Source organism: Rhinolophus sinicus, linkage group LG04 (assembly GCF_036562045.2).
Source record: "Rhinolophus sinicus isolate RSC01 linkage group LG04, ASM3656204v1, whole genome shotgun sequence".
NCBI lineage: Eukaryota > Metazoa > Chordata > Mammalia > Chiroptera > Rhinolophidae > Rhinolophus > Rhinolophus sinicus.
The window spans coordinates 85329748-85344303 of NC_133754.1; the positions used below are offsets into that span (position 1 = coordinate 85329748).

Consider the following 14556-nt stretch of genomic DNA (forward strand, 5'->3'; position numbering starts at 1 on the left):
AAGTAGAAAAAACAACATGGTACAGAATATTGTTAAATATTGTGTATGGGAGAAAATAAAAATATATACCTATGCATTTGCTTATATTTACACAGAGAAATATTTGAAGACAACGGCCAAACTAATAAAAATAGTTAATTATGAAGGAAACAATGGGGGTGGGGCAGGGGTAGAAGCAAGACTTCTCTGTGAATATCTTTCCAGAAGGCTTCAATCTTTGAATAATGTAAATGCATGATGCATTCTAAAACAAATTCTTAAAATTGGAAACAAATGCATGAACCTCACTATGCATCAAATAGCACCACGTCCACACAGAGGAAGGATTTATTTCAAGGGCCTTTCAGACACAATGCATTAACTTTACCTCCTTAGTGTGATGTGATCTAAGGAGCAAAAGAACTACAAAGAAATTTGAAACTTCAACTTGGTAGTTTTATCTTTTTTAGTAGGACTGGTATTGTTATTTTGAAACTTTTCTTTCTATTGTATGACAAAGCATTCAAGTAATTGTTTTAATAACATTAGGAATCAAGATGTTCAGTGTAAAAGCGATAAAATTCTAAAATCAGATAAGTTAACATAAAATGCTATAGTATTTAATTTAAAACAAAAATATCAAAGTGAACATGTGACTTTAAAAATATGCGTGGTATACCTCTGCTTACTGAAATGGAATAATAGCAACAATATCCCAGATACAATGAATATTTGGATACCTTGTAGACAGATCTTCACCTCTCATACCATTTCCCACTGAGAAGAACTAGGGATCCACTGATAAACGACTGCTTCTAGGTGCAGGGAAAGGAAGGTACAAAGTGAACCTGGGACATGTTTTTCCAGAAATCAAGGAAGCTTTCTTGTCATGTCAAAAGGACACAGGAGCTAATTTGAGTAAGCTCCCACAAAAGTGAGAATTTTAGCATCAAAGGACTATTGTGTGTGGTTAATTGAAATATATTCAATCTCTAGCAATCCATGAGTCCATAATGATACTAAAAATAAAAAAGAACAGAAAATATTCATTTGTCACCACTTAAAGTAAAATTAAAGTAAGTCAACTTCTCTGAAAATTAAAGGAAAATTTGAAAACTAAAGGAAAATTGAGAGACTGAGTAATGTATCCTCCTTTCATTTAGAAACTGTAGACCATACTACCAAACAGCCCCAGTCAACATGGGAAAGCTTTGCAGAACAACCCTAGCAGATATAAACCATTCTCACATTTCTAATTAAATGATGGATTTGGTAAGATTACCCATTGGTTGTAAACCCACTAAATGAATCATTGCATTGTCCCAAATAATACCACATAGATTTTATGTCTAAGTGAAATACATTATTTTATGATGGAGGGACCAGGATATCATCTTTATCTAGAGGTCAATTGAACATCCTGAAGTATGGGTCAACCAGATATCATGTGCCTCTTGATGTAATGCAGTGTGACTGTCTTACACATGTAAGGTTCTCTGGAAGCAAAACCTGAGATACCTTGGGGGAGAGCTCTTGGAAGAAGGAGAAGGAAGAAGCAGGAAAGGGCAGGGGGAAAGCTGGAGACGAGCCACAGCCTAATCCAATGGGTAGCTGGGAAGCATGAACAGATCCACCGAGATTTTCCCACCTTGAAGTCCGTCAGTGCCTGCAGGCTTCTGTCTGGATGTTCCATGCCACCATTTCCATGGCCATAACCATGTGATGTTGGTAAAAGGGCACCATTTGAGGTCCTAGAATGTCACCTCCATGAAGGTGGTTGTTATGGGATGAGTTCTGTCTTCCCAAATTTCACATGTTGAAGTTTTAACCCGTAGTACCTCAAAATGTGACCATATTTAGGGATGGGGTCCTTAAAGAGGTAATGAAGTTAAAATGAAGTCATTAGGGTGAGCCTTACCCTGATGTGAGTGATGTCCTTATAAGAAGAGTAAATTTGGACCAAAAATGTACAGAGCAAAGATCATGGGAAGACATAGGTAGGAGAAGATGACTATCTACAAGCCAAGGAGGGAAGGCTCAGAAGAAACCAATATTGCCAACACCTTAACCTCGCCATCCTGCATCAAGAGGCAGAGTCTGTCTCCTCCCCTCGAACATGGGTGGACCTTTGGATCACTTCAGCCAACAGAGCACAGAGAAAGCGACTGCTGAGCAGTAGTGTGCTGGAGCCCTTGCTACTGGCTAGCCGGTGGGAGTGCACCTCTTTTCCTAACTCCACGCCCACTGAATCACGCCAGTAGCCTGAGAACAGCCACAGTGGGTTTACTTGTTTCACAGAAGCCAGAAAATGCTACAATCAGGATTCCAGGTGAGGAGACAGGACCAGTCGCCAGGGCTGGAGCCAAAGCCACGAGGAAGGCAACTGTTTCTGATGAGAGGCTGGGGTTCTACAAAAAGGCTAACAGATGGGAGAGGGGGAGAAGGGGGAAAAGAACCCCTAGTAGGTGGTGCTGTGCATGTTTCCAACGCTGACACACGTCTCTGGGGACATCGAGGCCCTCCTGGACTCAACAACCAGGAATAGGGAAGACAGGTACCATTCCTTTCCGTCAAGCCCGTTCTAAGGTGCCAACTAGACCTGAGTAAAAGTGTTGAGACTGGAAACCTTACCGGGAGGACAGAACCAATCTGCAGGGCCATGTCCTCACATCGTCCCCTGGTCTCCTGGGACCACAGAAACTGGGGCTCAAGGGCACCTTGGACAACTGTCCAATTCCATAGGGCCTTTGGAATCTTAGGAGTTTAATATCTCTTTTTTTTCTTAGACCCAGAATTTTTTTTTTATTTAAAGATTTTATTGGGGAAGGGGAACAGGACTTTATTGGGGAACAGTGTGTATTTCCAGGACTGTTTTCCAAGTCAAGTTGTCCTTTCAGTCTTAGTTGTGGAGGGTGCAGCTCAGCTCCAGGTCCAGTTGCTGTTGCTAGTTGCAGGGGGCGCAGCCCACCATCCCTTGTGGGAGTCGAAACAGGCCACCTTGTGGTTGAGAGGACATGCTCCAACCAACTGAGCCATCCGGCAGCTCAGTGGCAGCTCAGCTCAAGGTGCCTGTTCAATCTTAGTTGCAGGGGGTGCAGCCCACCATCCCTTGCAGGACTCAAGGAATTGAACTGGCATCCTTGTGGCTGAGAGCCCACTGTCCCATGTGGGAATCAAACCGGCAGCCTTCGGAGTTAGGAGCATGGAGCTCTAACTGCCTGAGCCACCGGGCCGGCTCCTAAACCCAGAATTTTATTTATAAAGTTGCAGTAAAATGTACATAACATAAAATTTACTACCTTAACCATTTTTAAGTGTACAGTTCAGTAGTGTTAAGTATATTGACATTATTGTACAATTATCACCATTATCTATCTCCGGAACTCTTTTCATCTTGCAAAACTGAAATTGTGCCCATTAAGCAAAAACTCCTCATTCCCTCCTCCTCCCAGCTGCTGGCAACCACCATTCTACTTTCTGTCTTTATGAATTTGATTTCACATAAGAGGAATCATACAGTATTTGTCCTTTGTGACTGGCTTATTTCACTTAGCATAATGTCCTCAAGGTTCATCCAGGTTGTAGCATGTGTCAGGAGTGGACTGTCTTTTTATTTTTCTTCTTCTGATGATGAACTAGTTCATGACTCAGACAGCCCACTCCTCTTTTTCTTAAATTGTCTTAGGGAAAATTATAATGCTGAGAAAAGTCAAAAAGAAAATGAAAGCTTCTAGTGAAAATGCTTTATGACTCAAGTGGAAGTTGAAGTGAAGGACCTTGAAGGTTTTCTCCCAAATTAGGAAGCCGTCAGGATTAATAGATGGTGACTATAGAAAATGAGACTCACATAGAAGCCTGACCTCAGAATGGAAAGCTCTCCAAGTAAAGCATACGAAGAAAGAATGGTTACACAGAACTAATTTATTTGAGAATAACACACAATAAAAGACAACCTTCTGTACAATCTGGAGGAGGAGAGTGGGAATGAACACTCGTGAACAGGGGAGTCAGTGACTGCCTCCTTAAATGGTGCACAAGTTGGTCTTTGGCCAACTTTAATACCTCCCTTCATTTCTATGCCTTCCATCAAGGAGTCAGGCACACCTTCATTAACTCACGGACTTTTCTGTGATTAAACTCAGGCATATACTCATGAACTCATTGCTCTTTTGAATTAAAATTCCTTATTGGATACACTGAATAATATGAAATAATCCTTTTACTCACAGTGTCTTGCTTGGAGTAAGCACTACTAGTCCAATGAATGATTGAACTCATTTCACCAGCAGGACCTCAGTATGTAAGTCACCTCAAGACTTACATATAACAAACATGCGTAATAAATTTTGTATCCTGAATTCAACTTTAACTCAATTCTACTAACATTTCCTCCAATGTGCCCTTTATTCTTATGACAATAAGTGTAGCAGTCAAGAGCATAGGCTCTGGATCCCATTGCCTGACTTTAAATTCATTACACATTTAGTAGCTATGTGGCCTTGGGTAGTTATTTAATTTCTCTGTACCTCACTCTACTAATCTGTGAAATGGGGATGTTAATAACACCTACCTTGCTTTGGGCATCATTTCCAACAGTGGGTTTCCACTCACGATTTCTAGGGACCATAGTTGCTTCCACTCTCTGTTGTTAATCTCTGAATTCCCACCAGCTCTCCCTACCACATCTTCTGTTTGACTTTTCAGCTCTTCCATAACTTTTGAAACTAACTCCTCATATTAAATCCCCTGTTTTCTTAAGTCATAAAGCTCTTCTTATTATTACTATCATTTAGCCTTCAACTCTCAGAATCACTTTCCGAAGACTCCTGCTTTTTCCAAATCTCCCCCTATTTCTGTACATATTATCCGGTTTGAGAGAAAAGATTCTCTGACCCTTTGCTGTGTCTACAGTGGCACCTGGAAAAGCTATTGAGAGACCAGCTGGTATTCCTTCCCTCGCTGACCTCCTAGGAGGACAGCCCTATATCCTAAAATTTAGTCTGTTTTGACCCCTGGGCTGAAACATGCTCTAAAAGGGTTAACGTCTTTCTTTGGTCAGCACCAAGCTCTGCCCTCCCTGCTCATAATCACCCCATTTCAACTTGCTCAGGGGGAGGTGTGGCTAAACATCTCAAAAAAGATTCAAGTCATCTCACACAATCCTTTCCTCCTACAGGTCCCCCATTTCCTCCATGGTGTGGTGTGGAGTGGTCAGCTTGGATTCAGGGCTGGAGACTGGCAGTGCCAGGACAAGATGATTCAAGAGACGCACCTGGGGCACAAGATTTAAGGAGACGTCACCCTCAGAGCTGTGCAAGTGCAGGGTCAGCCTTAAAAAGGAGCGTTTCCTTACACTTTGTACCGTAGGTAACTCTTTGCCCCACCCTAGTAGACTGGCCTTTTCTATTAGAACAACAACATAAAACCTAGCATGTCAGGGTTGGAAGATGCCTTTAATGTCACATGACTCCACTGCTTCTCAAAGTGTGGCCCACGGAAACTTAGCAGGGTCTAAAATGCAGATTCCAAGTCCAGACCTACAGATTTGGAGTCTTTGGGAGGTGAGGCAGGAATCTGCATTTTAATAAAGAGCCTCAGGCACGTCTCATAAAATAACAATTGAGAACTTCTGCTACTTGATGCTGCTTGTCACAGGTCACACAGCCTCTCCACTTAGCCTGCTCCATCCAGGACAGTGACTATTAGAGAGCTGACTATGCCGAGCCCAATTTTGCCTCCCTGTAACTTCTGTCTTGGATCTAGCGTCGGGGATGACACAGAATAGCGTTCATCTCTTTCTACATGGCAATTCTCAAGCACCTAAGGCGCCTCTCGTGTCCTAAGCCCACCCTGAGGACCTTCACCCTCTTTATAAATAGTTCCCGTCTGCTGGACTGTTCCCCACGGTCCACTGGCGTGTAGGGAGAGCGAGAAGTGAGAAGAGGCTCGCGGGACAGGCCTGCTCTGCCAACTAAAGCAAAGGCACCGAAACGACAGATTTCTAGCATTAATTTATAACTCCATTAAATTAGGACCTCAGCACGAAATTATAACACCCTTTTCCAAAGCTTCCCGGGATTGCTCTGCTGCCCCCTTCCGGCCCTGGGAAGTACTCCAGGATGTTAAAACTGGCGGTGGGGGTCTGTACCCACACGTGGGATTGGGAAAGGCAGATAACCGCCCCTTCGAGGAAAAAGCCAGGGGCTGCTGTCATTGCTGCACGAGAGAAACCCCAAGCGAAAAACAGAAGGAAAGCCCGCGACTAGGAGCGGGACCCGCAAGTGAAGAGAAAACCCTTCAGACCAGACGCAGACCTGGAGCACCGGGACCCAGGGTGGCTGAGTCCTGCTCCGCTACTGGATCGCTTTTATCCGCTCGAAAGGTGAGTCCGGAAAACCCGCGCAGCCTTTCAAGTTGGAGAAAATCCTAGCAGATGGTTTCTTGGAATCATTCATAGGAAGATGACAATGTGCTGATTTCTGCTTCCTGGAAAGAAAGTGACTGCATTGTGGAAGTGCTTTTCTTAATTGTGTGGAGGGAAAGAAAACCTGAACCTCCACTGAGTGTAAGGAAAATGGCTTTGCTCATGGAGAGAATACTTGTAAAGGAACAGTGGTGAAAGCAAGTTGTGCCAGACGGTTAGAAACAACTTGCTAAGTACAGGATCGTGAATGGGGATCACCTATTGGGTCCCTGAGCAGGTGGCTTTCACTCAGTCATTTCAAAGGTGTGGTAGAGCAAAGAAAGGACATTTTCCATTTCATAGGAACCGAACAATGAAGGATGATACACAGGGAAGTGGTGGGATCACTCCGGCACACAGTAGGTATGCAGTAACCTCCGCTGAATGCATGCATGAGGGAATAGTTAGGAGGGAACGGAGCATAGCATACATAAAGAGCCACAGATAATAAAGGATTTGTGTCCTGAGCACCTGGAACGTTTGTTGGAAACATGCTGTGATTCTGGTAAACATTTGCCTTTGGAGGAACAGATATGGAGGTGGTTAATGTTTAACATTTAATATTATACAAAAGTAAGCAATGAGTTGAGGGTCCCCTTCACATCTAATTTAGGAATTAAGCCTAATGTCCCAAGTCCATCACTAAAAACACAATTTCTAAGTCAAAGATGTGTTCTTGGTTCAGGTTGGAGCTTTGGGGTGAAACTAAGTAATGCTAAATACTGACCCAGTGCTAAATGTTAAGAAAAACTTAGGACACCTACATATAAGATACAGGCTTACTGCTGAATTATGACACAGTCAGAGGTTTAAAATAAAGTATTATTTTATAAATGTGAACATTAAAACTGGGAATGTTAGACAGATATAAAAGGGTTTCTGAAACTCAGAATTATTGACATTTTGGACCAGATAATTCTTTGTTGTGAGGGCTGCTCTGGTCCAGGCAGGAAGTTTAGCAGCATCCCTAGTCTCCATCCGATAGATGCTAGCCACCCCTGCCAGCACCACCCCAGTCATGACAAACATAAATGTCTCCAGATATTGCCAAAGGTCTCCTCCTGGGAGGCAAAACTGCCCCTGGTTGAGGACAACTGAGAGACACCAAATGGGCTGAAAATTGAAAAGTATGTAGAATTTCACTTGGCAATTATTATCAATTAATTCCCTCCTTCCCTTTATTATCACTAAACTTTGAGAAGAGGAAGCAACAGGGGCTATTATCACTACTCTTATTGATGCAGAAGCAAATGTGAGACAAACAATCCTTTCACTGTCTTACACAAGGATGAATTTCTAAGTCACTGTTTACTCATACTGGAGAGAAGGTGTTGCCTAGCCCACTACCCCAATTTCTTCCTGTTTCAGATTTCTAGCAAATAAGTAAAGTTTTCACCAAGCCGGGAACATTTTCATTTTCTTAGTACTTAGAAAGTTTAGAAATTGGCTAAAATGGTCATTACCACCGTAATCAGCATGGATGCACTGTATTGAGCATCTTCTGTATTTGAAAGACCCACCATCTTTTAAAGAGATGCCATTTGAAAGGGCTAGGGGAGCATGCATTTGAGTTCTGTGAGTTTTTCACATTCCCACATTAACAGTGAATAGACCTTTCATAGCATATTGAATCTGTAGATTCACACAGTGAGCTCTGTGAATGAAAAAGCAGACTCACTACTATTTTCTTAAATTGCAGCTTGTTTTTGTGGGCTTGGCACTCAAAAGATATTTGTTTTTGCTTTGAATTAAAATAAGTCCATATCATAGATTATAAAAAGTAATTCACAACGGGGGCTAGATGACAAAAATACAAGCAATGAAAGAATGTGCAATATCACTGGTAATAAAAAATGTAAATTAAAATAATAACAATCCCATGTTTGCCTATTAAAGTAATAAAAATGCTTTAGTCTTTCTAATACCCAGTGCGAGCTAACATATAGTGAAACTGGCACTTTCAGATCTCACTAGTGGAACTGTAAATGGATACAACTCTTTTAGGAATTAATTTTATCTCAAAAGCCAAAAAAATTGCACACTTTTAAATTCAATAATCCCAAATCTAATGATCTATTCTAAGGGAATTATCTAATACATGAAAAAAAGCCATTTTCATGGAAAGATGTCTCTTACGATTAGTCAAAATAGTGAAAATTTGTATGTAAATGTCCAGCAACAACATATTGTTAGGTATAGTGCGATTGTTAGGTATTCTGCTCTGTGGAATGTGATAGAGCTGTTAAAAAGATGGTTATGAAGACCGCACAGTAACAGAAAAATTCTGCTGTCAAAGTGTCAAGTGTTAATTGAATGTGCTGATGAATACAACCATCTGACGGGTGTGTGTGTGTGTGTACATGTACATATAACACATACTTGCACGAAAAGCTCCAAAATACTAACAGTTGTTGGGCTAGGAGTTCTGTAGTTGTTTATAATGACAAATAGTTTTCTTTTTCTCTATGATCTAATTTTTCTGTTAGTTTACTTTCATAACTTTAAAGAAAATACTCCAAAAGAGGAGAAGAATATTTCCCCACTGTCATCACATCTTTTCTCCCCTTTTCGTTTCTCCTCTCAGGTGATCTAATCTTGCATATATCTGCCCCTACAAGTTACTTTTTATCTTTGAAATTTGGAGAAACAGTTTAACGACTTTTCCTTTCAAATATTAATACTTCTACGCTTATAATGTTTTAAATTATAAAAGTAAAACCTACTCATAAGAGTAGAGTGGTATTAGGGCATAAAGTAGCAATGAAAATACTTCCCACCCCTGCCTCCAACACCTACCCTGACCGCACCCCTATGGCCCTATTTCCTTGTACAACTCTCTTAGGTTAACAGTAATAACAACGGTTTGGTGTGTGTACTGCTGATCTCTTCCTGTGCATTTACACAGACATGTTTTACGTGAGTGAGATCATATTATACATATCACGCTTCCCACTCTGACTGTGATAGGTTGTGCCAAATTGCCCTCCAAAGAAGTGGCTTCCTTTGATATTCCCACCAAGAGTATATCCTTAGCTATGGTTCCCTGCCCCCTCACTAAAATCTTAAACTGCTTAATCTTTACGTGAAAAAAATGATATCTCATGGTTATTTTAATTAACATTTCATTCCTAATCAGTGAAATTGAACCCAATTTACAGTGTTGGCCAGCGTTTGGGACCCTGTCTTCTCTGTCTGGCTGGGTGCCAAAGCTCAATTCCAGTGTCACAGCCACCTGTCTCTTAGGGAACATTCTTTAAGACATGACAGAATTAGGAGCACATAATTCTGTTTTAGTTCTCATCCATCTTGCCAGTTTATGGAAATAAAAGGCTTAAAGGAATAAGAATTACCTCATTTATATAATGGATCGAACACCCGTACCTTGTATTGATTTATTCTGTTGGATGCCACCTTATTGGGTCTGGCATTATTACCAATAAGGAAGTCATTGATTTTTTTTAAATTGATGTTTCTTCCATTATTTGCAGCTAGTGGCTAAAGAGATCAGTGAATTCAGGATATTCAAGTAATTAAAAAATCTCTGTGTATCCCTCACTACTTTTTGTAGTGGGACATCCATCATTCTTTAAAGTTCACAAGATACTAAAGCATGTGCCTCTTACCCCAGGTAGTGGCCCAAGGTACAAATGTTTGTGTTGTTATGATGTGACACAGACAAATATAGGTGGTCTCCACAAATGTGCTGTGGGTTTAACAACTGGAATATCTTTGGGTCGTAGGTAGGATCGGACCAATTCAACATGTTATTTCAAAGGAAATTTATAAACCTGTGGCCACTGCACCACACAAGTCTGAACAGTCTGCCCTTATTTCTCCTCCCTCTGTTATTTCCCTTCTATAATGTAGGAGGAAATATGGACCCTGCCAGATGTGATGTCCACGGCAACCCCTGAGAAGAAAATTCCACCCCATCCACGGACCTAGGGCCTGTGTTATTGAAGTGCACAAGTTATAAAACTCCAAAAGGCTGTCCAAGAGGGCAGGACATCTGGAGCTGTGACAGGAAAACAGCCATGTCGGGAATGGTGATGTGTCCTGCGATGTGGTCAGGGACAGAGTGAGCCTGGTTTCTCTCCACAACCCCCTTCAGACACCCCAGCAGAGGTGGGTGATGAGATTCGCCCAGAACAAGCCCTCTGTGTCATGAGACTCACCTCTTCTTTACCTCAGAAGGGTGAGGAAAGGAACCCTCCTTCCCCGTTAGGCACCCTGCTGGGCTTTAGATAACTGGGCTTGTCCTCTGGTCCAGGACAGTTGTTTTTCCAGACAGGGTTTTAGTGGCACTCCTGTGAAATCTGCAATGAAATTTGCAATTCCTACAGTAACCAGGTGTCCATGACTTGGAGCCTACTTTTGTGGTGCTTTAACAAAGGGCGTGCACCTGGCAAACCCCATCAGGCCAGAGAACTGGCCTAATTTCACTTTGATCTGTGGAAAGCCAAGTAAAGGATGAGGAAAGAGGCTGTTGTTTATTCAGGGCTGCAATTTTCCTGACTTTCTGTGAGGAAGGATGACGAGTTGACAGTTTTTTTAGGACGTTATGGAAAAATGGAGCCTCATGAAGAGACATTTGAATAGTTGTTTGTGGAAGCATTCGTTAAATATGTATTGAAGGCCTACTATGTGCGAGGGAGACAAAGACACACACATCTTCCACAGCTGCTTCTAGAAAGGCAGCCTCCGGAGACAGGATCAGCAGAGGACTCCCTGGGAATGGCCTCGCACCGCGTTCTGTAGGCGAGAACGGAGCGGGATGCCCTTGTGCTCAGCAATGCTGCTTTGTGGCCTATTGTCTCAATGTGATCAGAGCTACCAAAGTCAATAAAGTCAGTTCTGGTCAACACAACAGGCATCTCAGTTTGGCAGATCTTGAGACATCTGAGTTCCAATCTAGCTGTGTGATGTTGGGCAAATTCTGAACTCTTCTGGCCCTTAGTTTCCTCACCCATAAAATGGGGTAACATTCCTTACCGGGTGAAATAAGATCGTGCACCCACAGGACTGATGGAGAAGGCACATGGCCTCTTGGCAGTCCCTGACTCCCTTTGGGAAGCCTTTCCTTTCTAGGTTTCTCCCCCTGTACTCCTCCACTGTGGTGAGGAGGAGACACTGGGCTTGGAAGTCACAGAGACCAGGTTTCAAATGCCAGAGTCAGAGAGGTCTCATTTCAAATGGCAGTTCTACCACTCACTAGCTGGGTGACTATAAACATATGAACTACCTGAATCTCAGTTCTCTCAGTCAAATGACACATGCCTGCCACCAGGGAACTGGGAGAATGAGGTGAGGTGACATGTGGAAGACCTTGGCAGGGCGCTGGGGTGTTTTGCCTCCGGTTTGAAACTGACCCAATCTCCCATCCCACTGATGCCTCTTTGCCGTAAGGGGATCCTACAAATACCGAGCCAGGTTTTAAGTGTGACATGTTCCGGAAGCAAAGTGAAGGGGAATAAAAGCCCTGTATCTCACTGTAATCCCCGGAGCCCAAAGCCCTGGCTAAATGACCCTGCCTTCCAGTTAGCAGAGGATCAGCAGGGAGAGAAGCTGCCAGAGAAAGAGCTGCCTGCCAGGGAGGCCTCCCGCCCGCAGGCCCATGCTGAGTGATGGCAGCAGAGTAAATCACAATGGACAACAGCATGCTCTCCTTCTTAGTCATCATTTCCACCTCTGTCCCTGCACCACAAATAGCCCCTGTTACTGCCAGTTCTGCCTGCGCTAAGGTCGTTCTACCCAGGATGGCCAGCAGGCAGCACCGCAGAGATGTCATTATCCCTGATCTGCAAACCTCTTCATAGTAGCAATGGTGCCTGTTTCAAAGCGTGCTTGCAAATGGAGCTGCCCGATTCAGGACAGGTTCCTGGAGAGACTTCTCGTCTGAAGTAAGGTATTTGCCCTAGATCCTGTCTGGATCAGCCAGAGTCTGTGGGAGCTGAATTCTGCCAAGCAACAAAACGTTATAAAATTGTAGAACTGCCCCATACTCAGGCATTTGGGGCCAAGGGACAGAGGGACGGCCTCCCCTCCACTGAATGCCTTTACAGGGTTACCTCATTCCCTGGGCAGGAGAATGTGCAGTCCTACTTGACTGGTTGGATTTGTGTTGTGTATGTTAAAATTTATGGGTATTTATTCCAAGGAATAATTTATTACAAGTCCACAGTGAAGCTTGGGTGTCAATCCCATGGCTGCTATGAAAAAGTCCATGGCTATCCTTTTTCAGTCCCTCAGAGATTGGTGTTATAATGGGGAGCAGCTACATGTGTGCAGAAGTGAGATGGGCATGAGCTTTGCCAGCGTACCTGGGTCAAATGTGGGCTCTGCCACTTGCCAGCTCTGGTTTTAGAGTGAATCTTATCCTCTCTGAGTCTCCGAAGCTCCATCTGTAAAGCAGAGTTAATATTACTTCTCAATAGGATTATTGTGGGGATTAAATATGAGAAGATACGTATAAAGATCTAATACAACACCTGGCATGTAATAGTTGTTCAATAAATGATAGCTATTATTATCTTGTCCTCTAGGCCTTCTGTCTTCCCAGCTGTGCACTAGTGGGTAAGCTTCTTAATCTCTCTGAGCTTGGTTCCCTCATCTGTGAAATGAAAGGTGTTTCTCTCAGCTTGATAATGGCTAGCAAGCCCACACCTGCAGGCAAACCAGCACTGATGCTGGCTCCCAGAATCCCAGGCTGACTGAGGCCACCCTGCAGTTACAGATGACATGCACGGAGGTAGTCAACTGGTGCTGAGTAAGCCCTTCCATAGTCTTTCTAATAAATTATGTTTCATTTCCAGTACTTTGTCATTGAGCAAGAACAATGCCAAGAGGTCTGGAGAAAGCGTGTCATCGGTGCATTTTTTTAAATCGCCAGCAATGGTGAGTCACAGCTCTGAGAAATGCCCTTGTTTTGAAGGATTTGGGGCTCTGGGATCCCATGATTTGTTAAGTCTCAATGTGAACCTTGTGGATGGTCTGTGCTTGGCTCAGGGTGGCCCCAGGGTAGAGCTGGAGAAGACATGCCTTGCCCTCTGTTGATGCCTTCTACGTCTACTCCTTATTTATTAATCCTTAGCTTTCCATAGGCATAGTATATGTTTTCAATATAATAGGTGTTTGAAAAAATGTCTCTGTGGTGCAGGGACAGAGTGAATGGAGTCACCAGGGTATAACCAATGTGTAATGGCAGTGGAACTGGGAGACATGGTGGGGGGTATGAAATCACTGGACTTGGATTTGGGTTAGTTTCTCTTAACCCACCCCACCCATTCTCTTTGCCAAATTAGGCTTTCCCCCTAACACCACCTGCTGGGGTTCTTTGTGACCACATTGCAGAAGGCCTAATCTGTATCATGATATTTGGAATGTCTCAAAACAAATCTAAGCCTTGGGGCTCCTTGGGATGAAAGCATTTCCCTCATGGTGAGATGTGTGATCTAACTTTTATGAAACGTGAATAAAGGGAGCCTTGTGAGAAGCTTTGAGCAACTTATGTTTGAGCAATAATATCAGGAAACAGCAGTCAGTGGTAAACGTGGGCTAAGGTAGAGGGGTCAGGAGAACAAGGGATGGCGGATGGGTGCCTGGCTACTACAGCATTGACGTGTTGTTACCCTGTACAGTCACCAAATGCCCATCTCCCATTCCTCCCAGGACGTCTCATTCACTGCCTCCCCAGAGCCTCAATAGCTCCTAGCACATAGTAGGAGCACAGTAATTGTTTACTGATGACTAGGTGGGTGAATAAATGAACCACCAGCTCCTAGATACAAGTTTCTCCTTTAGCTGATGTACCCAGCCCCCAACTCATCTTCCGCAGGCACAGCCTAACATTTGACTCCCCAGGACGGCTCTGGGGGCCACTTTCCCCCTGAAGCACACCCACTGTGTGGGGGTCAGAGTGGGGCAGTGGTGCTGGACCTCTGCTGGGAGGCTCTGACGCTCTGGCAGGAAGGAAACACACAGGCTGGTTCACTGCCCTCAGAGATACTTGTTGCTCTAGATCAGGGGTGTCCAAACTTTTTTCAACGTTTTTCACCAAGGGCCATATGCAGTAAAATGCACAAACAGCCGGGCCACTCACTCAAGGTGAAGTACGT

The 14556-nt window shown here is 43.4% G+C and overlaps 1 long non-coding RNA gene across 1 annotated transcript in view; it reads left to right on the forward strand.

Annotated features, from left to right (window-relative positions):
* The first annotated feature begins 5144 nt into the window (after positions 1-5144).
* The window catches only part of LOC109458461 (transmembrane protein 272), a 30798-nt gene continuing 21386 nt past the window's right edge, over positions 5145-14556 (forward strand). Inside the window, exons 1-3 of the long non-coding RNA XR_012495560.1 lie at positions 5145-6361; positions 10310-10567; positions 13255-13336. This is a non-coding gene — a long non-coding RNA (transmembrane protein 272). The remainder of the gene's footprint in view (positions 6362-10309; positions 10568-13254; positions 13337-14556) is intronic.